The sequence below is a fragment of the Ceratosolen solmsi genome, unplaced genomic scaffold (genome assembly GCF_000503995.2).
Source record: "Ceratosolen solmsi marchali unplaced genomic scaffold, CerSol_1.0 scaffold28, whole genome shotgun sequence".
Lineage (NCBI taxonomy): Eukaryota > Metazoa > Arthropoda > Insecta > Hymenoptera > Agaonidae > Ceratosolen > Ceratosolen solmsi.
In genome coordinates, this window is record NW_011948429.1 from 4482732 (window position 1) to 4496347 (window position 13616).

The following is a 13616-nucleotide window of genomic DNA, read 5'->3' on the forward strand; positions in this document are numbered from 1 at the left end:
CGCTCTATGTTCCATGTTTCTACGTTATAATTATTCGCTGTATTCACAAGTGTGATCCTGTATTTATTTCATTTATATACTCGTATATTTGTATATGTACGAGTATCAAAATATATATATATTTGAGCGATTTGTGAGAATTTTTAAAATAGTGAAAAATGTGAGATTTTATCAGATCGATAAATGTCAATGGAAATTATATTAATATTTAAGCGCCCATTTACATAAGTTGATATTTATATTTAAGTCTACAACATTAGCTTGATGAAACAATTTTCAATGTAAATTCTCCGTAATAATTATATTTTTGTTTATAATAATGTATTTATTGCTTTCATACTTAAATGCTTAAATATTTCAGCTCACGCGTGTAATGAATTTTAAGTAAAACTGATACATTTTAAATATATATCCTATTATAAAATAAAAAAATAACATAAATTAAAAATGTAAAATTTCATATTTTTTATAAATCGTACAGCCAATTAGTATTTTTAACAAAATAACATTATTAGAAAATCACGTATAATTAGTGAATCTATGAATAATATCCTTTAAGAGATATTAGAGAACTAATTTTATCGTAAGAAATGTAATAAAATTATATTCCCTTAGGTGTACTATATTAAATTATTCATTTTGACCAAGTTGGTAATAGTAATTAAAACGTACGTACTATTAGTAAAAAATAGAAAGATATTATAAATCTTTATAAATAAAAATCAAAAAGTATGTTATTTATCGTTTAAAAATAGACTTTAACAAAACATAAAAGCAGAAAGTTATCTATTAAAAAACCGGACATATTCTTATTGTAAATAATATAGAAATATATATATATATATATATATATATATAAGGAAATAGTATGATTACTTAATAATTTTTTTTTCAATTTGAATTTCAATACGATGTATAGTATTCTTGATGCGTCAATAAAATCCCAGACACGCGTGACTAAATTGATTTTCTTTACCGTTTAATTCACCGGTCTGCATCGTTTGAGAATAGCCAACGGCAACGCATTAATAGAATTAATGAAAAATTATTATGGATTTAATCTTAATACAGAATATGATAGATAATAGATTATTCTAAGATAAGATTTATGAAGTATTTGGCTCCATAGGAGTCTTATCAGGACACAAATAACAAGGACGAAGGATATACAGTGACAAGGTATCGCTTGCACGTTAAAAGATTAGTTTAGCATACGAAACGAATACAACATTAATATTGCTAATTATTTTTCTTATTATTTAAATTAAGTTGCTTGTGGTATTTCCTTTAATGTTAATAAATTTAGTTCACGCGTCTTTGAAACATATTAGCAAAGATTATCATTCAAATAATATTTCCCAATATTAATGTCATCAAAAAGAAAAAAAAAAAAAAAACTTACATAGAATAATGTGCCTAATTATTCTTAAGTACATATGGTTATCCGAACAACATAGCGATTAATGATCTACGCGAAAGAACTAATGATCATTAAGGACTAGCTTAAGAGCGAGAACCAATAAACATCGATTGACGAGACCAATTTGAAATAACCACGATAAGAACTTGATGGCGCGATCGATCGCACTTTTTTTTTATCATTATTCTGTAATTCTATATTGCCAAAGCGACCTAACATACAATTTGAAATTAATTGAAAGAAGAGAGGGGATATAATGTAAGTATAAGCAGCAAAAATATAAAAGAAGAAACTATGGATATCTATGCCAATCACAAGTCTCAGGCAATTCTCCGTTATATCATAAACTAAGTAAATTGTTTTATTATGCTAATTGCGAAACTTTCAGACTTATTAAAAAATAAATTTTATGTATAGTAATAATTTCAACAATGATATTGTATTGGACCTTTAGATTTTCTATTAAAATCTTATGTGCATTATTATCATCATATTAGTGATGAAAAATGTTGAACATTCATTATAATTTAGCAGCTAACGTTTAATTTAAATTTATAATATTTTTATAGTATTTTTAATTGCTTAAACCTACCTTTATGCTAAGTAGGCGTTGAAAATTTTATTAATAAAATCTAAAGATTATCCTGGTCTTGCCCTTATCCGTTAATATATGCCAAATATATGCCAATACTACAAGTATTCAAATACTAAAAATAATAATAAAATGTTTGTTAAATAATATTTTCAATAAATATTTTTTCTTTGCCTATACATGCAAACGCACTCAAAGAACAAGGGATCATTTTATTTAAATAAGAGAGTATAATCACGCGTGACACTGCAATCAGTTGGCCAGGCATGCATCCAAACTCACTGTTATTATAAATTGTGAAAAGTATTGTATTGACTCAGAATGCGTATGGTAGCTTGGTTTTGGTGGTGGTTCGCTGTTTGTATAGTTGGCATGTGGTGGAAGCTCCGAAACATTGACGAACACTGCTGCATGTTTTTGTTCCAGATTATCTAGCGTAGTATTTATTCCAACAACAACGACACATTAGGGTCGTCTCGTCAATAATCGTTTGCTTGTTTTATTAACGACGAATGGCCGTTAAATGTAAAACTATTCCGATTGTTTTGTTATATCCACATTGAGCATATCTTACTTTTACATTTTAGACTCGCGAACCAATTATTTATGGGCTAATTGAGATGCATAACAAACGAACGAATGCACAAGTAACACTTAATTAATAAAGCGACTAATTTAATTCATTGTGTTACATTGACGTGTAAGCGATGTTTTATATATCAACTAAATATTCAATACTAATAGATAAAAATTTAAAGTTTATTATAATTGAATGAAACAACAAAATGCCGTTAATGGGTTGTAATAAAAATATTGTATTACTTTTTAAAGCAATGAATATTATGTTTCGCAATCACTTAAACAAGAAAAAATCGTGTATAATATTGTTATGTGAGTAATTTTAGCAAATATAAGCACGTTTAAGTTGCTTGGTTAAATCCTATATTTAAATATAGAGTATCTATATTTAATCTATGACATCTTGTAAGAAATTGCAAGTAAAATTATCTCTAAAAAAAAAAAAAAACAAAAAAAAAAATTAAGATGTACAAATATTTTATTATCTAATAATATTATATATATATATATATATATATATATATATATATATTTATATATGTATTATATATTGAGCATTATAATTTTTTACTTACTGTAAGTAATAAATTTATGTTAGTGACAGATATATTAAAAAAAAAAAACAAACAAACAAACAAACAAACAATTAAATTAATATAGAAATTAATGATCGAAGGATGAATTATAAAATCGAAATTTTTTTTTTTTTTTGTTTCTGTATATGAATATATTTTCGGAATCATTCAATTTATAATTATATAAAATTAATTTAAAAAAAACAACCTTAATGTTATTATTATTCATTTAAAAAATTGCTATCCTATAACTTTCAGTATTATAAGCATTTTAAAATTTAATAAATAATATTACATTTATTTATTAAGAATTTATTTATAAAAGAAAAATATGTTTACTTTAATCAGACTGTAAATAATTTATAGTAATTGATAGCATATTGATATAATAATGATAGTAGTTGAAATAAAAAGAAAGAAGTTTTGTATGGATACATTTCTAAAAACAAAGTTTCATTATAAATAATTTCAAGGCCTCGGTTATCTAAGAAGCAATTATTACATTAGCAGTAAAAAAAACATCGTCTGCATTAAGCTCCTTAAATTAAAAAGCATCTTTACAAGATAATAGCGTTTAATTACTTTATACCAGGGGATCATATTTCCTTGAAGGAATTATGCGCGACGGTAATGCTTATGACCTGAATCCATCGTGATTAAAGGTACTAATCGTTATAAACGCCAACTCTGTGGATGTTTCAATTTCTTCCGTTTGCATCCACAATCTGCATACACAATCTTACTATCTCCGTATTTTCATGTTACTCTTTTTAAAATAGAAGAATCCTGTTATGACTAAATTTTTGTTTTGTCTTGTATCCCTTATATTTACAAGTACTTAAGAGCAGTTTAAAATGGCATTTTAATACGACCACAAAAGCTGTTGTAATGCAACGATATTTTAATTAATGTGTAAATAATACGCTTTGGCATTTTATTCAAGATATTGATTTCCACTAATAGAGTTACTATTAAATTGTGTTTTACATAATTCCAAATACCGCATGTAATATGCAAAATTAAAACAACAATATTTGATATAAATACGTTATACTTCGATCCATTTAATATATATATATATATATATATATATATATATATAAACAATGAAAATTATATAAACTTACTTTGAATAAATAAACATCTAAGTATAAATAGTTTTGTTTTTAGTGTCAATTTATTTAACCGCAGCGATGGACAATTCAAGAAACCATATGAATCGATTAAATGTGTGTTTGTGCGTGCGTGCGTGCGTGTGTATGTTTGTATATATATATATATATATATATATATATATATATATATAGAGAAATAAAAGTTAATACTAACGGTTTTCGATAGTGGTAATAAATGTTTGTCCTAAATGCAAATAATTGTATCATAGAATGCCTTTTTCGTTCGGTCGATTTAATTAACTAATCCTATATATCGATAGCAAACATTATATAAATACGAATGCTATTCTTTGCTTCTCGGCGCTTTTGTTATCAGACTCAATATAGAAACTTCTTTATATTCTTATATTGGTCATAAAGTGGGTAAATGTGAACGCGTATGCGAAGATTGTATACAATATGTAGAAAACTGGCTGCTACTGTACTTTCCAGCGAGTAACGTTGGAGGGTTGTTTCTCCAGCATATGGGTAGGTATTGGATTACAAGAACTTTGTCATCATCAGACCAGTGTTCGTTCCTTTACCTAACATTTACTGAATGTGAATATGTCGATATATGTTGGACTATTGTTACAACTTATAAAATTACTGAATTCCACTGAAAATCTAATAACTCGCTTGGGCTCTCGGTCACACGGTAATATGTATTTTTCCATTATATATTACTTTTTCTATTACGATGCAAACGCATTACTTTTAACGTATTTTTTTATTGTTTTTTTTTTATTGTTTTTTCTTTGTTTTTTTTTTTTTTTTTTTTTTTTTTTTTTGTTTATTTAATTGCACAAAAATTGTACTTTCAATTGAAAGATAAACCGTTCGAAACAATGAAACTCAGTGATAAACGAGTACTAAATAATAGGGGCATTGAATCGATTTGCTCCAGCTAAAATTTACTAACATTTGCTAATAAATATTCGATTATTGATGTTTTTATTGATCATCCACTTATAGAAGTGAACACTTATTTAATTCACTTATCTAGATAGACTTAATATTTTTTTTTCTATTTTCTCTGGATGATTTCATATTTGCCAACGAAACTAAACAGATGATAAATTGGAAGATTTTAAATAATGCATATTAAATGTCAATAGAAGAAATTAGTCTTATAAATGAAAAATTATAATGATAAATTCAGTAATATAATAATAATAATTATAGATCGTTAAAAATATTTGCATTTCTAAGTATTTTTTATGTACGGTAAATCGCTCACTGTAAAAAACATTTTACATAAATATTACTATTTGTTATTAAAATATATTTTTATATACATTCCAAAGACTTATTGAATTATAAGTAGAATAAAATTAATCTGTATTTGGAATAAAAGAAATGTAAGTATACTCTTTAACTATTAAGTTCTATCTGTTCTAACATTTTATTTTAGAATAAGAAAAATGAAATCAGATATATTAGAAAAAGAGTTTTTAGCAATAAATATTTGGCGCTAAATAAAAGATTTGGTAAAGTTGTCAACGGTTTTCCACTTGCTTTAAACGAAACATTCAAAGTGTTAAATCTTTTAAATGATGCAAAGGACAAAATTCAATCAAGAGATTGAAGGTATAAGTTATAAAGTATTTTATACGTTAAAAAAAACAGCCTCTGTGGTTACCTAAATCCTTCATCATAGGCAGGTATATAAAATATCTCAAGAAACATGATATAGAATTTGATCAAAATCAAATCAATCATTATCTGTAATGAAGTAAATAATTGGTTTAAAGCGCCAAGAAATATAAAAATTGTAATTTTCAGCATTTTTTCAATTTTATTTTTTTTTCCCCCCCCCATTATTCAAAGAATTTTATGCCCGTAACTGCGACTTTACCTTCCTGTGAACCAATTTATTAATGTATATTATATTTAAAGACATCTATCGATTCCACAGCATTCTACCCTTCTGATACTTTCTGGCAAATTAGAAGGTTTTTTCGGTTAAATTTGAGCTACCTTTAACACCAATTTCATTGACAACATAATTCAAGAAATTGCTTTGTAATAGGTTAAGGGTTCGATACCATAAGGGTGTCCCTCGAATTTATATAATTCAATTCAAAATTTTTTAGATCCTTTAGAAGAATCAACTACTCATTGATTTTTTAACGGTAACAATTTTATATATTACATATACATTAAAAGGAAAAAAGTCTTTCTACAAATATATATATCTATTATTATTTGTTTTTTTTTTTTATTTTTGTTTTGTTTTTGTTCGAGTGCACATTTACATTTAGTATATTTCAAAAGTTTTACTTGCAATATGCTTTGAAATTTACCAAAATTTTATTTCGTTAAAATATTTGTAATTTAAGTATTTATTTTAAAATGTTTAAGGAAATAAAATATGTTTGTAAGTTCTAGAATAAACCCAATACCTAAGGTTAAAAACCAATGAAAAACACTATAAAACATTGAGAAGTCTTATATGCTTAACATTTATTTTTATAATATATATTTAGCACATATTAAACATATTAAAGTTCTTTTCAAATTATTATTATTATATACTCATAAAACATCTATCTACTGTACTAATCATTATTCGATATATCCTTATGATTTTAATAATATACATTGTGATATTATTACAGTATATTTATCATTGTATTCGGAAATATATTACACATTATAAAAATTCAGATCTTTAATATTAATGGACAATTTATTTCTCAAACACACATAAGTAATCAAATTATGCGTCTTAATTCTTAACTAAGTTTTGATTTTCTAATTAATTATATATATATATATATATATATACACTCCTTTTACCTGTATCCCTTTTAATTCTATATCTAATAACTTTTTACAAAAAAAAAGAAAAGAAAAAAAATGCATTTTACAAGATTTTGTAATTAATTAAAACAATCTAATATAAAACAAATATAAGTAATGTATAAGATTTTTAAATTAAATATATAACAGCAGATTTATTATGATTTTATATTCTGTTTGAGTCAAAATAAAAATTATATTTCCATTCAAGCCTAATAATAATTATGTTATAATCATAAATACCTATACTTCTATATGCATTAAATAATTGGATGTGAACAATAATATGAACAACATGTTTTAGAAACTAAATATTTAAACATTACCATTAAGAAATATTATTAATATTTTCAATAATTGAGACAATCTTTATATATTTATACTCAATATCGAGACAACTAGAAAGTATTTATATTTGTGTGTTGAGTATTGGTATACAAATTTTAAAGACTCCTGATAGAATATCGACTCTACAAGTTGCTCACACTTTTTAAAAAAAAAAAATAATACGTGAAACGAATTATAATTGCAAGTTTGAAGTCATAAGAGCGTTTACAATGTATTAATTTCAAGTAATTTGGATTCAATTTAATTTGGAATATAGCGTTTATAAGACAGTTAAATACAGTGACTTAGAAAATATATTTTTTAGATAATAAATAAACCAAAATTAATTGTTAGAGGAAAAGTGATTTTATAGCTTTATGAACAATAGTTTAGTTGCTAATATGAGAGGTAGCAAGCACACTTACTGAAGCAAATGGAAAATCCATGAGTTATACTAGTTGATATTTAAGAGCATATATAAACCTTTCGTATCCCATCCACTTTTCTTCTTCAATCCCAAAGATTAACTCTCTTTCTTTACAATACAATTTGTTGATCCTTTTATTAGATTATCTTTCTTAGAGCTATCTTTTCCAAAAATCTCTATGCCGGAAATAAATTATATTTATTATTCTTTATCTCTTTTATAATGTTTTTGATAATTATAATTATAAATTATATAGATAGGGAACATTCAATATCATTATTCTAATTACAAATATACAATTAAGTATCGATAAAATTAATTAATTCAATTTTCTTCAAGTCTAAATAAATTTGTCAATAAATTTATCATTAATATTTCTATTAGTATATAGTAAAAAGAATGCTACATTATATTAATAAGACTTTCATTATCTAAATAAAGAATAATATTCAATTGTATTAATAGGTAAATTGAATAATTAAATAACATTGTTTACTATGTCAATGTTATTGTCTTATTCTTTAGATTTTATATTATTGAGGCTGTATATTAATTTTAAAATAAAGATTAAAATCAATACTTTTAAGTTTTTACTTCGTCTTATACAACTACGTATCACTTTATTGAAAGTATGGAATTATCATTAAATAATGCGATTTTATTAACTTATTTACTTAATAAGTGTAGAGAAGATATTTGAATATTTATAGCACCGACAGCAGCAAGCAATAATATTATTTATATATTACTAGTCAATATAAATAAGCACGCGTGTACCCACACAACACACTCTCTATATCAATATGCATGTATGTATTAACGTAACAAGATTTAGCTTACGAATATTATTTATTAATTAATTATTCGGTTTAACACGAATGCAAGCTGTCTCTTCTTATCGATACAAGAAGCTTCTAATCACCAATGTGTTATGGATGTGTAATATTTATTATCTATCTACGAAACAGAATTCACTATTTTTTCTCTAAATAAATTAATAGATATATTTTCACTCTTACCGGTTTGAATCTTGCAAGGTTTCTGCGAATGCGATCAATATTTTGCTGGATCGATTAAGATCATATCGAATTATTCAAGTATAAAATCCTCAAAACTAAGAATTAGAAGGTAGAGTCCTGCAAGAATATCAAAGGTAAAGAAAGGCACATTTCGATGCTTTACCTTTGTTATCTAATACTCACATTTCCTATTGGACTTTTTTTAGAAGATTAGAAATACAAAAATCTAAGAAATACTTTCATAAGTCTCGATTTGATTCTATAATATTCTAATATATATAATAACTACACACAATGTTAATATAATGTTTTGGTTTGCCCGTTTACTTGAAATTTAAAAATATCAAATTAATATTCAGTCATTTCTATTCCAAGAAATATATATATGAGGATAGAATAGGCTTAGTATTTCGTTAGAAATAATTCAAAATTTAAATTCATAATTTAAAATTTTGAATGTATTTACCGAAATTATTGAAAATAGAATATTTGTTATATTTTCTATTTAATCATTTCTATTGCTCAAAGTGTGGAATTTTACATTTTATTAACTTATAATGTAATAGAACATTATTATCATAATACTCAAAATTCATGTGAAATTGATATACATTAATTTAACGAATTATAATTATACGTAAGCTGTATTGAATATAAGACATTACACCCTCTAAAGCATAATTGTTGATAAAATTGGTTAATAAAAAGATATAAATTAAAAAATGATCCGTTACTAAGATATTACGATTCGTAATAATAATCATCCAACTTAATAGTTCCTTCAATAAACGTAGACAATAATTTTACGACAAAAATATTATCAAAATTTTATCTCAAATAATTCAAAATTTGTTAATAATATGTTTTCTATTATATGGTATATAAATATTGTGCACGAGTAAAGCAGTGAGATCATTTTGATTTTAGTATGAAAATTATAATTTTAAAATTTATATATATATATATATATATATATATAATTCATGATGATTAAAGAAACTCGTAATCCTACTCACGATTAAATTTTATACAATTCAGAAATTAAATTGTTAATTCTATTTTGCATTAAAAATAAAACTTTATTAGACTAATGTTTTATTAGACTAATGAAAAAAAAAAAAACTAGATTCCACGATGATTAAAATTATAAGTATATTATTAACTCTATTTATAACATTAATAATGAATTGTTATAATTTTATGTTTATCATTATTTATTATATTATGTTTATCAGAACTTGTCGTAAAAATTTATTTAAAACTATCATCCAATATTCACTGATTTTTAAATTAAGATTCTTTCTACGTGAAAAATCAAAAGTCAACAAGTTATAATCAACAACATTGTTGTATTATCAATAATTCAACAATAAACGCGTGTCTATAACGTAGATTGTAACAATCATAGATGTCTCTTAATGAACATTATAACGATAATTAGAAGTTAGCAGCCGCGACGCATAAAAATTTGAAGAATATTTTAATAAGATTATTCAATGCTTTAATGTGAAATAATTATGTAATTTTATTTCACGGCCAATAATCTTTTTATGATTCGATGATTTGTAAAAAGTTTGTTGTATTTGTGGCGCTTGAAATTTGAACAATAGTCTAGAACCATATGATCTCGAGGTCGACGGACTTTCGAGAGCTCGTTTCTTCTAAGCTTGAAATCCATCTTAGGCGTTGGGAGAGAGAAGAAGTGCAGATGGGACGTGGATGGGAGAGTTAAAAACGAGTTTTTCGACAAGTCGAAGATCGGAGGATCTCGCGCAGGAGGAGAGAGAATTGCTGAAAGTTCAAATGATCGAAAACTTAGCGTTAAAATCCGTGATGATGATTTTGGGTAGCGGAATTCCTCGGCTTCTTTATAATAGTTATATATCGCAAATATTCGTGCTGTCTGTTTGACTAGTACGAGCATAATATCTTCGAGCGTAATCCTACTGGTTGACAATATTTTTAATTCCAGGGCAGGATGTAACAGGATCAGCAAGTCTCCGGGTAATGTTATACTTCGTGTGCACAAGCAGAGCTGCATGTGCTGCTAATCTACTTTGTGCGCTTTGGAACCAAACCAAATAAGATGAGCGCGCACTGAGCGACAAGGAGTGAGAACGTGGGGTTAATTTTTAATCTCCTTAAGTTTTAAGTTCGCCTGCTGGTCAACCATTTTGTTTTCTCGCTGCTCGAAATACGGGTTAATACGTAATCCGCTTATAAGAGACATCAGGTATCAAACGTACACCTCCTTCCTGCTTTCGATCTTTGCTCTTTGCTCTCTGCACTTGGTAACTCTTGTCTCGTGGATTCTTTAGTCACATTCAGTAAGAAAATTTACGGTTCACTTTTCTGTTTCTACTCAATCCTGTAGGTAGAAATTAATATTTCTGAACTCCGTATTCTTGTCGACGATCGCTGAACCTTAAATTGAAGGATATCGTTAAACTGGGTGTTACCAAGGTATCCACGTATTCCACTCACTGTAATCGAGTAATCTAATCCGAGCAAATATTTTTAAATGCTTACATTATCGAGGTAAACGATGTAATGTTAATAATGTAATGCTGCTTTTATTATTATGCATAATAATCATAATAATGCATATAATTCAGTGGTGTCATATGTCGTCGTACATTGTATCCCCGATCTTTGAGTGCATATAATATAATAATTGATTGATCATAAAAACAACTTGTGTGAAATATAATGATCATTATAAGTTGGAAGTATATTAATAAAAGAGATTGTAATTAATGGTTTTTAAAAATTCAGTTTGAACAATTTACCGAAGTATTTATTCTCAATAAATCAATAAATCCGGAAACTGTTTACCAAACGTGAAAATACGAATTCTTCAACTACATTTGAAACTTTCCATTAATATTCTTAGTTATGCAACTTGCTGAATTTTAACATCTTTACAATTAATACTACTTATAATTAATGATATAATATAATTCATTAATCACGAACAAGAAATGTCAATTCCTATTAGTCTTTATCAACAATACAATCAAGAATTATAATTATTTTAAAGCAATAACTACTATATAAACTTATAATTACGTAAAATACTATATACATCGATATAGCACGTTATTGTCTTCCTACGAATTACTATTTATTTTACGATAATAAAACTATCTTGACAGTCTATTTCAATACAAAAGTTCCTTTAACACATTCGTCCAGGTTTAATATTATCCCGTAATAATACGGATAAAATTTCTCAAAGACTTAATTGAATTAAAAGCCTATTGTTCATTGATCTATCGAAAAATATCAAAGAGGTCATGATTCAGGAAGTACAAGTTCCTAAATTGGTTCAAGGTATGTCATTACAATTAACGAGAACGGGATGTATACGTCACCTGTCTAGCAAAATAATATGTTAAGGTTGGAAGAGAAGAAAACATAAAGCAATGGTATCCATATTTTCCAACTACTTTCTATTTAATATTTAAATAAAGCAGAAATTGAATTTTAAAAACATATGTAAATATCTAATTTTCTCTTTAAATGATCCGCAGTTTCTTAACAAAATGTTAATATAGTGTTAATGTTCTAAATTACAGTTTAAATTAAAAAATAATAATTATTAAGATGATAATGATGATGCTGATGATGATGATGATGATGATGACGACGACGACGACGACGATGATGATAATGATGATGACGACGACGACGGTGATGATGATGATGATGATAATAATAATAATGAATAATAATCATTGATACTAAAATGAGATTTCAAACTTTTCTGATTCTTGAGAGATTCTTTTATTTGCGGCCTCTCTCTCTCTCTCTCTCTCTCTCTCTCTTTCTCTTTCTCTCTCTTGCTATATGGCTTCAAATTAAGTTTATCCTATAGTAATGTATATATTTATATTTTTCTTGCAGTAGTAATAGTAATATTGGCGTTAGAATATTCTTTGCGAATATTATTTTATTTCTTTACAAACATAAAAATGATAGAGATATATTTCGAAAAGAATATACGAGAAATTGGTTAAATTAAATCTATTTGTTCATTAGCTACAATGTAGGCTAATGCACGAATAAATAATTTTATAATATAAACAATTTTAATCTCTATTATAAATTTGATAAACAATATTTATTCAATGAAATAACAAAATTGATCAAAAAGCATTGGATAAAAAAAAAAAACAAATAATTTATAAACGTGAGATTAGTCATCATTTCATTTAAAAATTTTGATGAATAAAATATTTTTGACATTTTCATAAATCATTGATTTACATTTCAGTTTTACTAAAATGATACTGTCATTAGATTTGTTTATTGTTAAGTTTTACTGTAGCTATAATCAAACTGTAAATACAGTACTTAGAGTAATATTTAATCTAAGAACTTCGTGCATTTCTATAAAATAATTTGTTAAGAACACAATTCGCTTAAAAATATTAATAGAATATTTAAACCAATCCAACGCCTCATAGTTTAAATTTATAATTAAATTGTAATTAATAAATATTTGAATTATTTGATACATTTCATTTGAGTAATTGAATAGATTATAGCTTAGGAAATAAAAATTATATAACTTGCAATGATATTGAGTTATAGATAATATTTGCAGTTACTCCATATCTATCACTTAATAAGAAAAATTAAACAAAGTTGTTTTTTTTTTCATTAATAATTCACAATTAATATATTTGTTGTGCTCTTTTGAACAAAGCAAATAT

General features: G+C 25.4%; 1 protein-coding gene across 2 annotated transcripts in view; it reads right to left on the bottom strand.

Moving 5' to 3' along the window:
* LOC105363818 (methyltransferase-like protein 7A) overlaps nucleotides 1-9161 on the bottom strand; it is a 37736-nt gene extending 28575 nt beyond the window's left edge. For both annotated transcript variants that reach the window (XM_011501611.1, XM_011501610.1), the window contains exons 1-3: nucleotides 9082-9161; nucleotides 8899-9015; nucleotides 7878-8055 (exon numbers count right to left, since the gene is read on the bottom strand). The gene's annotated coding sequence lies outside the window, so the exon portion shown is untranslated. The remainder of the gene's footprint in view (nucleotides 1-7877; nucleotides 8056-8898; nucleotides 9016-9081) is intronic.
* Between the last annotated feature and the right edge of the window lie 4455 nt (nucleotides 9162-13616).